The 13,205-nt window shown below is 38.8% G+C and overlaps 1 long non-coding RNA gene across 3 annotated transcripts; it reads left to right on the plus strand.

Moving 5' to 3' along the window:
• Positions 1-10,451, plus strand: LOC109914094. 3 transcript variants are annotated; one of them, XR_007261876.1, is made up of 4 exons: positions 1-140; positions 1,025-1,167; positions 1,625-1,707; positions 3,833-10,451. It is a non-coding gene; the product is annotated as an uncharacterized LOC109914094 (long non-coding RNA). The 3 variants fall into 3 exon arrangements; XR_007261874.1 differs by lacking the exon at positions 1,625-1,707; XR_007261875.1 differs by lacking the exon at positions 3,833-10,451 and having other exon boundaries at positions 17-140; positions 1,625-1,997.
• The last annotated feature ends 2,754 nt before the right edge of the window (positions 10,452-13,205 follow it).

Below are 13,205 nucleotides of genomic sequence, written 5' to 3' on the forward strand. Positions count from 1 at the left end.
ATAAAGCACTGAATTTATATTTTTTGCATTGCTACAGGCAATTCGTGACATGGATTACATTGTACAGGATAAACTATTATTGGAACAATTAATTGGAATGGAGTTACATGAGCCTATAGACAAAACCATTTTCTACAATGGTATAACTTCCATTTATAAACTCTGAGTCTCCTTTCTATAATTACTCATTTCCATAAATCTAATAATAAGTTGTAACGTCTTAAAAGAATTGATTAAGTCAATTCATATTTCACCACAGAAAAAAGATAATTTGAGAACTACTAGTACAAGAAAAAAACTTTGAAACAAATACTTCATTTCATTTGATTAAATATGTTTTTAAATAATATTAGTGAATGTTTCGGTTGTAATAAGACAAACTAGTGATGGAAATGGTTTCATTTTTAAATATGTTGTCATGTAACAACCTTATTTATATCACAAATGGACAAACAGAATTTGATGAAATAACAAAATAATTATTTTTCAGTGATAAGAACACAGCTAGTCTTGGGAATCTATCGCCATTTTGATTAATTTAACTATTTTATTTTAACTGATATTTTATCAGTTACTTTTAATTCTAGTTTTGTCTTGGACATTAAGATCTGACCATTCTGAAATAAGTAGTTTTCTTATGTGATATTGATTGCAATGGAGCAGGCTAGTTTTTATAAAAGTGTTGTACAATTTGAAATTAGCATCCCCAGGTTCACCCTGCATTTTCTTGTAGCCAGATAGTCAATATACAAGTTTCTACTGAATAAATAGGTTTAGCAATGAACATGCTTTAAACAGTCCACCAGGTCAGAAATGACTCATCAATCACTTTAAAGTGAGATAAATTGTGTATGTTATTTTGTTTCCAGTAATCAGTAATCATTGGTCTAAATTGCATTACAATATATCAAAAACAGAACATTTATAATTTGAAACAAGTCAGATCTTCAAATTGTCAAAGAGTTGTAAAGATATTTTCTTACTTTGGGTCAATACTAAAAATTTTCTTTCTGCTTTGTCTTAGATGAAAAGCTTTCATTCACTGAAGTTCTGTACTATGGCAATGAAAGCACACTTCTTACTTTCGATACTCTGTTTTTCTGTATTGTGGACCTTGCTACTCAAAGTTTCATTTTTGCTGCATTTCTAACTTATATACAACAAAAGGTATGTCTAACTTCAAATCTGTGGTCACATGTATATTTAAGTAATGTGAACAGGAAAATAAAAGACTGCCAATTCCCTTTAGAACTTGTAGCTTGCATCCAGTTATCCTCCAGTGTTATATGGAATCAGTTGTGGCTCACTTGATACCACACTCACCCCTGAATTCAAAGTTTGTTGCTTTAAAGTCTCACTCCAGCATCTTGAGTGCAAAAATCTAGCCCAAGACTTTGGGGATGTTAGAGGTGTGGCCGTTTGGTAGCGATTTTAAATCAAGGACTCATTTCTCTCTCAGAAGTCCATTACTTCATCAAAGAATCAAGTTGATCAAATATAATTTGCCTTTTTCAAATCTGTGCTAACTTTTATTTATCAACCCACAATTTTCTAAAGGCCAATTAATTTTGTCTTGTTGCTGGGTATACACCTCTTTTGATGAACTAAAAGTTGAATTCCACAGGTATTTTGCATTGGTCTTCAATGTAGAGGATGCAAGTGACATCTCAGAAACATCTACAAATGAGGAAATGGAAAAGAAGGAAGGTATTACTATCACCAAGAAAGTGGTACCGAGCAAATCATCGGAGCTGTGCATGGATAAGTCCTTGAGTCCTGATCGACTTCATCTCGGGATTAAAAAAATTGTGACTAGTGAGAAAATAGTGAATATAATTCCATTATCCAAAAAGAAATGGAGACAGAAAGCAGGAAGCTAGAAGTCAATTAGCTTAGGAGCTGTTATACTTTAGAGCAGGGCACTTAGAAAAGTTCAAGGTAATTAGAGATAACAAGGTGTAGAGCTGGATGAATATAGCAGGCCAAGCAGCATCAGAGGAGCAGGAAAGCTGACGTTTCGGGTCTAGACCCTTCTTCAGAAAACAAGGTAATTAAGCTGTTTCAGTATGGTTTTATGAAAGGGAAATCAGAATCATATTTGGCCAATTTATTGGAGTTCTTTGAAGAAGTAAATGTGCTATGAATAAAGAGGATTGTGATTCATGTAAATAATGCTTTCTTCCATGTAGTTGCTGATATATATTTCAAAACGATGTTTAGCCAGCAGAAGGCTCAGTGTTTCTTCTTTAACAATTGAATGTTTTCATTGACATGCAGTCAGTTAGTTTAAATAATAACTGGCAGTCTTTCAATCATCTCATTATCTTGCAGTAAAACACCAATGTTGTTAGTATCAACAGACAGTTTGAAGGGCTTCTCATTATTAGGCATGTCTGAAACTGGTGCTGTTGTCAGTACAGCCTTTTCAAGGGCACTTTGAAACTCATACACCCATTCAAATGTTGTGCCTTTTATGAACAAGTCTGTTAAAGGCATAATGACACTGCTGAGGTTCAGAACAAACGTGCAATAAAATCCACTCATGTCAATATAACTTAAAATTTCCCTGTTCATCCAAGATAAAACCCATTCCAAAATAGCCTGTACTTTAATTTCTCTAGGCTTCAGATTCCCCCTCAGGTTTCTGACATCTCCCCAATAAACAACCAATTCTTCCAACCCAGTAATTTACTCTTCTACCATCATGCCATGCATTCCACCCAATTCCCTACCACCAAGCTCCTGTTAGCCCTAGCACAACCAGACTTGTAATCTCCTTCCCTGCTCTGTAACGCATTCTCTGATTTCCCCTTTTCTCCCTTCAGGGTCAGTAGACTACCCGATAAACTACTTATCTTCAACCCTCTTTGAGATTAGCACTTCCTCGGCCTTATAATCAACACTAACCCTTCCATGTGGATTTACCTTCTCCTGTGGTCTTCACCAACCATGTTCTTTTGTTTTCTGCAGCATCTCCCCAATTCACCAGTTAGCTCGACGGAAATATGTGTCTTTGCAATACAAGTTACAAATACCATCGAAACACATCAAAATTTGATTCTTCACAATACATGGTGTTTGTATATTTATTGCATTTAATTTTATTAAGTTAGAGGACATTAGCTGGGGATTCACCTAAGCTCCTCTAAATAGATACAGCGTGAATATATAGTTGTGGGTTAGGAGGCTCATACATGTAATGTATACTCTCTAAATAAATGCTTAGAAACGGTAAGTGTCAGCAAACATGTGCTCCAGCTTTTAAAGTCAATGCTAGGTTGAGAAAGTAGTTCAATACCAATTATAATACGTAAATGTCTTACCCAGCAGTTATAAAGGGACAGCCCCCCCCGCCCCTCCTACAGTCCTGAACCAGTGAAACACAGAAGTAGATATGTTTCAGAGTCTCAATCAGACATCACTTTTGGGGGTATTAACTGCCCACACAGACCCAAGCTCATCTTGCCCTGCATAAGAATATTCTACCCACTATCTCCGAAATAAAATTTGAAGAAAAATCAGCCAGAGCTGATGCTACTAATTACCCTCCAGTATCTCCTAGGAATTATCAGAGGATGATAGAATTAAATCTTGTTGTAATGAGCTCTGTAATCAGTAAAAATTCGAGTGCTCAATGACCCCAGTTGACCAGAGTTCAAGTTCAAAACTTGGAGAAAAATAAATCACATAGTCTCATTATTTCATTTAAAATTCCAACCTGCCTTACCTCCAGGCTTTGTTAAAGATGATTAGTTTTGATCAGAAACAAAACAAAACCTAATGGTTCTGCACCTTTCTCTAAAATTATTGTTTTATTCTTTCTGATTCAAAGGTTATTCAGTTTATTCGCCTTGCAGTAGGACGCAAGAACTTAGTTGCAAAAACACTAGTTGATGAAAGATTTCTTCTCTGAAATGCAGAGACCAAGGAGTTCATTAGGAGGACAGACTGTCCAAGTGGAACTCCACTACTACAAGATTCTAATATTCTTGGACTTGTTTTACATAATTTTCACTAAACAAAAACAATCCTGTTACTATTGTTTTCCTTTGCTGTGGGTACAAATTGTTCCGACAGTCTTTACAGTATTGTTGTCTAATGTTCTGTTCTAATGTTTTAGGTAAGTTTGTAATTTGACAAGTAACATACATCTGTGTATTTAGTTTTTTCTCCTTCCTTTACCTTTTCTGTATTTGCATTGCCAAGTAACATGCTTCCACCAAATGAGTGATAGGTAACTTTAGCTGAGCAATGTTATTCTGTATCTTTGTTAGAATTTATTGGCATATGACCCTTATCATTCTTTACTATATCAAATTGGATCAATTTACTTGATTGAATCGATCTTTATGAATGTTGAGTTCTTTGTTAGGAATCGTCATAATCTTTTGTTGATATAAAATGTCAAATATAAATTTAACAACTTTAAAAGAACGTTACATTTTTATGTTTATTACTGAATGTAATTGCATTTATTAGTAACTGAGATAACAAATTAATATCACTGCTAAAATTTGAAGCAGCCTCCCATTAAAGAAGGAGCCAGCACTTGTACCTCCATGGATGGTTCCCATGAAATTAGCTAACATAATTACAAAGGAAAAGTTGGACTATTGAATCCAAAGTCTAACTCCTAAGTAACTATTAAACTGACTCCATCATTAACTCTCACAACCCCTAGATCCCTTACACCACAGATCCTGGCCCAGCACCCCTTGGGGTGCTGACAGTCATCCCCTCTAGGACTCTACACCCCACCAGGACCTGTCATCCCCACCTGGGGAAACAGCACCCTCTTTGCCCCACTAGAACTGGATTGATTCCCGCAGTTGCCAGACCACATCCTCTGAGAACCTTGACCCAAGACCCCCAACCACCACCACTAATACTGTACTTAATCCCCTCCACCACCACACTCAATCTGACTCCTTGCCCCACCAGAAACAGCACCCACTTAACTACCCCCCTTCTCTACTGCCAGACCTAGTCATCTATTCCCCTCTGCCTGCTAGATTGGACGAACTGTAGGACAAACCCCCAGCCCTGACAAATCTCCTCTCCAACCTACCCGACATACCCTAAACACTTACCTTTTCCCTTGCATCTTACCCGCACTCAGTTGGCACCGTATCCTGTTGGCACCCTATCTCTTACATATTTGGCAATTTACCACCTGGCACCCTATCCCTCCCCAACTGCCACCTTACAGCCCTAGCACCGTAGCCCCTACCCATCTGGCTCCTAGCCCTCTCAGTACCTTACCTTACGTGCTTGATCTTTAACAGCAGATATCAAAGAGGCCGTCAGGACCTTTAGACTTCAGAACAAAGCAGCTGAATACTGTGAAAAGGGGGCCTTTTTAAGCATTCTTCACCCATTCTGTGGTATGAGAGAGCAATCAGAATTGAAGTACCTCTCAGCATTTGAATCTCCACTCAGAAATGCAGGGCTCCCTTCTTTTGTGTAAAGAAGCAGAGTTGCAAGTTGCATGAGGTTACCGCTCACCAGAAAATCTGACCTAATGTTCTAAAAAAGAAGACCGGATTGTGTTAATTTCAAATTTTGTTTTCAAAGAATGGAGGGTACACTTGCATTATGTTTTTGTCATTCATTGAGACCAGAGTTCAGGGGAAATGGTGAACTTATTTGGGCTGAGAATATTTATTCAGTGAGAAATATAAATTGTAGCTGCAAGGCCTTATGAATGACAATGGTCCCTGTTGGATTCTTTGTATACAGATATCCTCACTATATGTCAGATTAGCTGTAATACTGTTCTCACCTATGGGTCATAATGTTAAAGTTGAAGTCCCACATGAGTTCACGGCTTTGCTTGTTCCAAAGTACAACCATGGGAGTACTTCACTGTTGGCAGTGCAGTCTTTTGGATGAAGTATTAAACTGAAGCTTCACCTGTCATAATGCGATGAAAAAGATCTCATGGCACTGCTACAAGAAGGGCAATGGAATTCTCACTAGGGTCTTGGTCAATATTTATTCCTCAACCAACATCACTAAAATAGATGATCTAATTGTGATTAAAGAATGATACATCACGGAAAGAGAACACTGGGCCATCATGCCTGTGGCTCTTTGAAAGAATTGCCCAATTACTTATCTGCTCTTTCTACTAATCCTGAAAATGTTTCCACTTCCAGCATTTAACCAGTTCCTTTTTCAAAAATTGTTATCCATTCTACTTCAACTTACATGCCCCATGTCAGTTAGTATGATCTAAATTATAGTAACTTGATGCATCTTCTTTTGACCATGGCACCACTGGTTCTTTTGGCAAGTGTTCTCTAATAATCAATCTTTATGACAATGAAAGTTTTTTTCTCCTTATTTATACTATTAAGAACCTTCATGATAGCGACCATTTCTACCAAATCTCTCCTTACTATTTTCCACTCTGAAGAGAACAACCCAGTTTCTTTACCAGAATCAGAATATCCTTTATTGTCACGTGTACTCCATTGCAGAAGTACAATGAAAAGCTTTTACAATGTCTGCCTCTTATGGCACCATCTTAGTTATAAGTACTGAGGTATAAATCTTGGATACAAAAGAGGAATAAAAAATAGTTGCATTACTTTATAGAGTTTAAAAATAAGTTAGAGATAAGACATCATTAAAGGATTGACTTTACAGTCAGGTAAAAAATTTCAAATAAACATTACATTGGAGCAGCTCAATGCAGAGCCTCCGCACATGGTCTGACCGCCCATTCCAGACCCAGTCCAACAGCCAGCCCCGTTCTGCTCCAAGCCTCCAGGCCACTCCATTCTTGCACTCAGCTGCTCCAAGGTAAGTTCCAGGACTGCTCCCCCTCACCGGTCTTTGCCTGGGACTTGCTGCCCGTGCTGCTCTGAGACTTGCTGCCCACACACTACTCTAGGACTCACTGCCCACAGTGCTCCAGGACTTGCTAATCATTCCGTGTAACCATTTTGTTTCTCTAATCATTCCATGTAACAGAAGTCTTTCCTTTCTGATTCCATCCTTTTCATTCTCCTCTGCTCTTTGCTTTTCCACTCTATGGGTGGGATTTTAAACTGAAAGTCCCTGGCCAATCAAAAGGACTATTAGCCACTAGAACTCATTCGAATCTCCAGTGGACTTCAACATAGCTGTATAACTAAGCCGCAACGTTGGCAATCAACTTCCAGTCTCCTTGACCAATTAGAGACAGTGGGTGTGATGATGTGCTCGATCAGTTAAAGGAAGGAGTTCTGATTAAAGGACCATAAAATGGGTTACAATGTAGTACATGCATATGGACTTTTAAAACTGCAGTAACCACAGAAGTAGAGAAAACACCTGAGAAGGCTGCTCCCCAAGCATCTTACTCTGACCTGTGGGTCTTGATGAAGGATCTGAGGGGCTACAATGAGGTGAGGTCTTCCAAGGACTGTGAAAGTGGACACTCTGTCCATCAAAGTCTTCATGGATGGAAACAGAATAGAAAGTCAGGGAGAGTTTTGTTCATTCCAATCTGGAGGCAGTGCACCAGGAGCATACAGAACTTCACAAGTGTGGGAAAGCTGAGTCATACACTTTCAGATGCTATGCCTCACACTTTGGTTTTTGCAGAATTCTCTGACACAGTACTGTTTCAGACATGTTACCCTGCAACTCCACTCATTCTTTACCAGGCATCATACATTGCCATCTGGGCAGCCAATATTCATACATATCTTATTGCCTCATAGTCACCTCTCAGAAATATTGTCTTTCTCTGCTGTCCACACAAAAAACTACTCACACTCATGTATATCTGCTTCCTGTCCATGAAGGGAAGAAAAGAACTACACAATATCAGAAAGACACAGAGAGTCAGGGATGGGTGGGTGTTGGGTAATGCAATGGAGTAGCCCTCAAGTGATAGGCATCGTATCAGACGTTGGCATTGTTAGCCCTGCTTTTGTTCCAAGAGGCTGCAGACGTTACAACAACTTGCTGAGCTGCCTGAGATGCTGATGATCAGACTTGTTAAGGGAACTGATTGCTATTACATGCCCAGTTGAGGGTTAGCAGTAGGCAAGTACAGCTGATAGTGAGTGAAGTGCAAGACAGGAGAGTGAGTTGCAAGTTGGCAATCATCTGTTAAACTATGAAAGCATTCTCTGAGACAGAGTGTTATGAATAGCAGCCTCTCATTGGTTTGGCTGCAGCTCTTCAGTTTCATTGATCAAAAAGCATCCCAGTTTCACAGCTTCACTGAAGAAGAACTCCTCATTGTCCACTTGCCTCAATTATCCTAACAAGTTGCTGACAGGTCATTCAGGAGGTCTATTGGCTGTCAAAACCAAGATTCATGATTAAAACAGAATAAATGAATTCTTTAAATATTTAAATTCCACTTCACACATTTGCACAGAGGACCTCCACTCACATTCAAACCCACCCAGGTCAACCCTGGAACAGAACCAGGTGATGTTGAGATCCTGACCCAATGTTACTTTTAGGTGGCTTAACTCTACTTATACACTGAATCCTGATGTCCCTTACCTTAAGAATTCTACCCTATGCCTCTATTTTTAAAGCCAATGATATATCTTTTTCCCAAAACTATTATTTTTTCATAAAATCTTTAAAAGTACATTACAAATAATCTTGACTTGAATATTGCATACAATGCAACAACATTCAACTTATTTCTAGATGCCATGTTCCACTTTTGGATGCTCAATACAATTGTAGTGGTCTTAATATTTACAATATACATGTCATGTCATGCAAATAGCCAGAGGCCAAATTATTTCAACTTGAAAATTGCATAGTGTGCAGTCAATTCAACTTTTCTCCATGCACCTTGTTCCACTCTGAGGTGCTTCAACACAATTTCAACACTCTTGATGTTCACAGTGTGAATTGCTGTCTGGGTGTCTTCCCTTCCCAGCTCCTCTTACTCTGAAGGTTGGCTATGTGAGGAAACCATGATTGCTTTCCTATTGAGGCTTCAGATTAAAGTTGCAGTCAAGGTCACTGTCCTCATCTGCATACTTCAACATGCCATGCTTTGACATTTAATACCATTATCAGCACCATCACAAAGTCCCAATATTAGCATCCTGGGAATTACCATTGACCAGAAATTTAGCTGGACATGCTACATAAATATCAAGGTTAGCAAAGCAGTTGAGATGGGAGTATTCTGCAATGAGTGACTCACCTCCTGACTTTCCAAGGCTTCTCCATCATTTATATCCACCAGGAGTGTAAGTCAATGTTTTTGACTTTCCTTGATGGATGCAGCTGCATCGTGAAGCTCATGAACATACAGAACAGAACAGTCCATTTTATGAGCATCTACCAGTCTCAAAATGTACTACAGGCATTTACTGGCAGCAACAGCATCTCTTGCATCAATTTCCTTTGGCAGAACTTGTTTACTGTATAATTCTATAACCTCCCAAACCCATGAGACCTTCCAATATAGAAGGACAAAGACAGCAAATGCATGAAACAGCTTCACTTTCAAGCGGCACTCCAAACAAACATCCTAATTTGGATGAATATATTACATTCCTTAATAGTTCAAATTTCTGAAACTCCCCATGTATCAGTTTTGTGCATGCACCTTCACCAAATAGACTCATTGATTCTAGAAGAAGTGAACCACTACGTCTCCAGAGCAACTATGGACAGCAGTAAATGCCAGGCTTGCCACCAATGTTTACATCCTAAGAATGATTTTTTAAAAAATCAGACATTATCCAAGCTCATGAATTTATATCCCACTAGCCACAGGTTCAGCAAGATTACCACAATTACTTGGCAGTTTGTTATTTGCATAGAAAAACAGGCACTTCTATTTTAATTAAAAGAACAATTTATGGTCATTTTAGTATTAGAAATAATAAGGGGAGATTTTCACTGCATCCGACTATGCTATCCCTGACCCCAGAGTGATTCATAGTAATACTGAGACCTAATATTCAAAATTACTCATTCCCAGCATTTAATAGCACAGAATTTAATTTTTATTTTTTGTTTTTATGGATTGTCAAAAATTATTGGTAGCCTAATTGTTCCAACAAAGTGTTACCAACTTTCTCCAGTGCACAGAATATGTCCTATGCTCCAGCTAGAATTGTGTTTTGTTGAAATAAATTTTCAGTGTGATTACAAGAAAAAAAGCTTTAGCGGCTCGTAGCTATTTAGTAGGCTTCAGTATAACCCATCCTGTTATATGTAGCACAGTTATAAGCCCTATTTTTGACCCTCTCCTATTTTATGTTAGGATTCTAATTAATATCAGGAATTGCATGTTTATTTGGAACATAAGAGGGCAGGATCAAAATGTGGTTTCCTCGGTTAGCTGTCAAGTACTTTGGGTCTACCTGAGGTTGTTAAACACACTATATAACTTTGTTCAGTCTTTCAATTACTGCAACCTGTACGTATACATGAATCCAGGAAATGACTGTGCATAACAAGGTGTAGAGCCGGATGAACACAGCAGGCCAAGCAGCATCATAGGAGCAGGAAAGCTGACGTTTCGGGCCTAGACCCTTTGAAGGGACTGCTGGGGATGCTCAAGACCAGGTCACCTTCAGTTAAGTTATAATTCATGTCGAACGAGTAGGAGAATCCTCCCTAGAAACACAGATCACGAGTGACATGAAACTGGGTCTCAATGTGGCTTTGCACTCACACAAAAACCAGTGAGTTTGCAGAATTGCTGCTGAGCCATCTTTATCCCTCCTTGGGCTCTAATTTGAAAAATTCCACCCTCCCCCATTGAGTTAAAAAACGTAGATAAAGTCATAGTAACAATAGTTCCTTTATGTGTAGTACACTGGATGCTTTTCTCTATTTTCCATTTAAGAAACATTTGTCTTTAAAAAATCCATAAAATATAGATTGCATACCAACCAAGATTTTGGAACAATGGTAAACTGCTGCCATAGGGCATATGTAAGATAATCCATAATTGACTTGAGGGTTTTATAGCAATTTACCATTTGGAACTGTTCCCAAACAGTTTCATAATGATGACCCCCAGTCCCACTATTGTGGAAATCAGAGCAGTTTCTGCAGAATCAAAATGGACTTAAAAATACACACAATTATTTTAAAGTAATTGTTTACAGTTGCATACATGGCAGTAATACATTTCATTTGAGGAGGGCTTAAATAGATAAAAGGCAAACAACAAGAGAAATGGCAGTAAACTTTTATTTTTAGCTTTTAGTGGCACAGTCACAGTCTGCACTTAAAGAGTTATTTGCATTGCAGTTGAATATCAACACCAGAGATACAAACTGAAAATGCACAGTCATTAGAGATAGTAGGAACTGCAGATGCTGAAGAATCTGAGATAACAAGGTGTAGAGCTGGATGAACACAGCAGGCCAAGCAGCATCATAGGAGCAGGAAAGCTGATGTTTTGGGCCTAGACCCTTTGAAGGGACTGCTGGGGATGCTCAAGACTTTATCTACGTTTTTTAACTCAATGGGGGAGGGTGGAATTTTTCAAATTAGAGCCCAAGGAGGGATAAAGATGGCTCAGCAGCAATTCTGCAAACTCACTGGTTTTTGTGTGAGTGCAAAGCCACATTGAGACCCAGTTTCATGTCACTCGTGATCTGTGTTTCTAGGGAGGATTCTCCTACTCGTTCGACATGAATTATAACTTAACTGAAGGTGACCTGGTCTTGAGCATCCCCAGCAGTCCCTTCAAAGACATGAAATTTGTCTCCTAATGGAAACAATCTGAACGACTTAGTCAGTAAGCTGTATTCAAGCAACCTCCTTCCCTGTTCCAGACCCAATTGAAAATGGCAAGGATGCACTACTTGTCACAATTTTCTACCTTTGTAAACATATATCCAATTTAAGGATACAACATTTTTAATCTCCTTCCATCCAGGGAGACATTTCAGTGACATTGTTGACCTTGACACAATGAAGGAGTAAAATATTTTGGTTGATATATTTTAATCAGACAGTAAACTACTCTTAAAGTAGCATTTAAAATGGAACATCAACAAGTGAGTGCTGTTGTTATATTTCACACGAAGTGTAGCTTTAAAGTCAGATCTGCAGTTTCAGCTATGTGGAGAGCCTGGATAGACTCCAGTGGTAGATAATTGATGTAATCCAATGCAGTTTCAGTGAAGATATTTTCAAGTGGCTCAAGCATGTTGTGATATCACTTTCAGAGGTAACATGCTAATGAGGAGGTAACCAGGATTTAGAACATGTGACTTGAAGCCATGCTCAGTCTATCATGCAACATGTAACATTATGGAGTGTAGCTGTATTTTTGTGTAACAAATAGTTACCAGTTTCTGTAATAAATTTGTATGTTGATCAATCCTATCATGAATTTACCAGACCTGGAGTGAGATAGGTAAATTTGTGTGGGTAAAACACGAAAACTACTATATGATTCATTTGGAGAATGCCAGCCAACTTGTAAATCAGAAAGATTCTCAGTCTTCGCCTCTTCCCTGGCTTCACCCATTTGAGAAAGCCTTGAAGTAAATATGCATTCAACAGGCAAAGTACCAATCAACATTTTTAATACATAACTGACCAATCTGATAGGTTACTGGAAGGCTTCCTTCCCCTCCATCATTTTCCCAATTTCCAACCTGTCCATCTAACCATTCATAAACCCATCTCGTACTATCCCAAATTCTATCCCAAATATCAGGCTGGTCCAGTCTTATGAAAGGCCACTATGTGACCTGCTGAGGAATCTTACCTGGCCCTCCACCTTAGTTCTAAACACAGGAGGTAGAAGTGAAAGTCTCAGGAAGGAGATACTCTCAAATCAGAGACTGTTTCTCCCATGTGTTTGCTACAGCAAATAGGAGGGAGAAATGGAAATGCAGTGAGCTACTTGAATATGACTAGCTTCATTGAAGCACTGGAGGTAGCAATAGTGACTGCTGTGAGTCTGCTGAGGTGGAGATGGAGGTGACAGAGAGAGACTGGATATCAGCCTGATGGATGAAAGCAGGTGCATTTTGGGTTGGAAAGTGGTTTTGGTGGAAAGAAGCTCTGGGTCAGGAAGCAAGTCAGGTGGTAGTGACTTCAAGTTAGAGCTGAGGGAAATGACAAGGCTGTCTCCATCCTGTGCATGTGCTGGTCCCCTGAAGGAAACAGTCAAGAGGACAGAGCAGAATTTTGGAACCCATGACGTCATGAATCAGGGAGAGAGAAATAAAAGGAGTCTATGTGATGTTGGG

The sequence above is a fragment of the Rhincodon typus genome, chromosome 4 (assembly GCF_021869965.1).
Source record: "Rhincodon typus isolate 14 chromosome 4, sRhiTyp1.1, whole genome shotgun sequence".
Classification (NCBI taxonomy): domain Eukaryota; kingdom Metazoa; phylum Chordata; class Chondrichthyes; order Orectolobiformes; family Rhincodontidae; genus Rhincodon; species Rhincodon typus.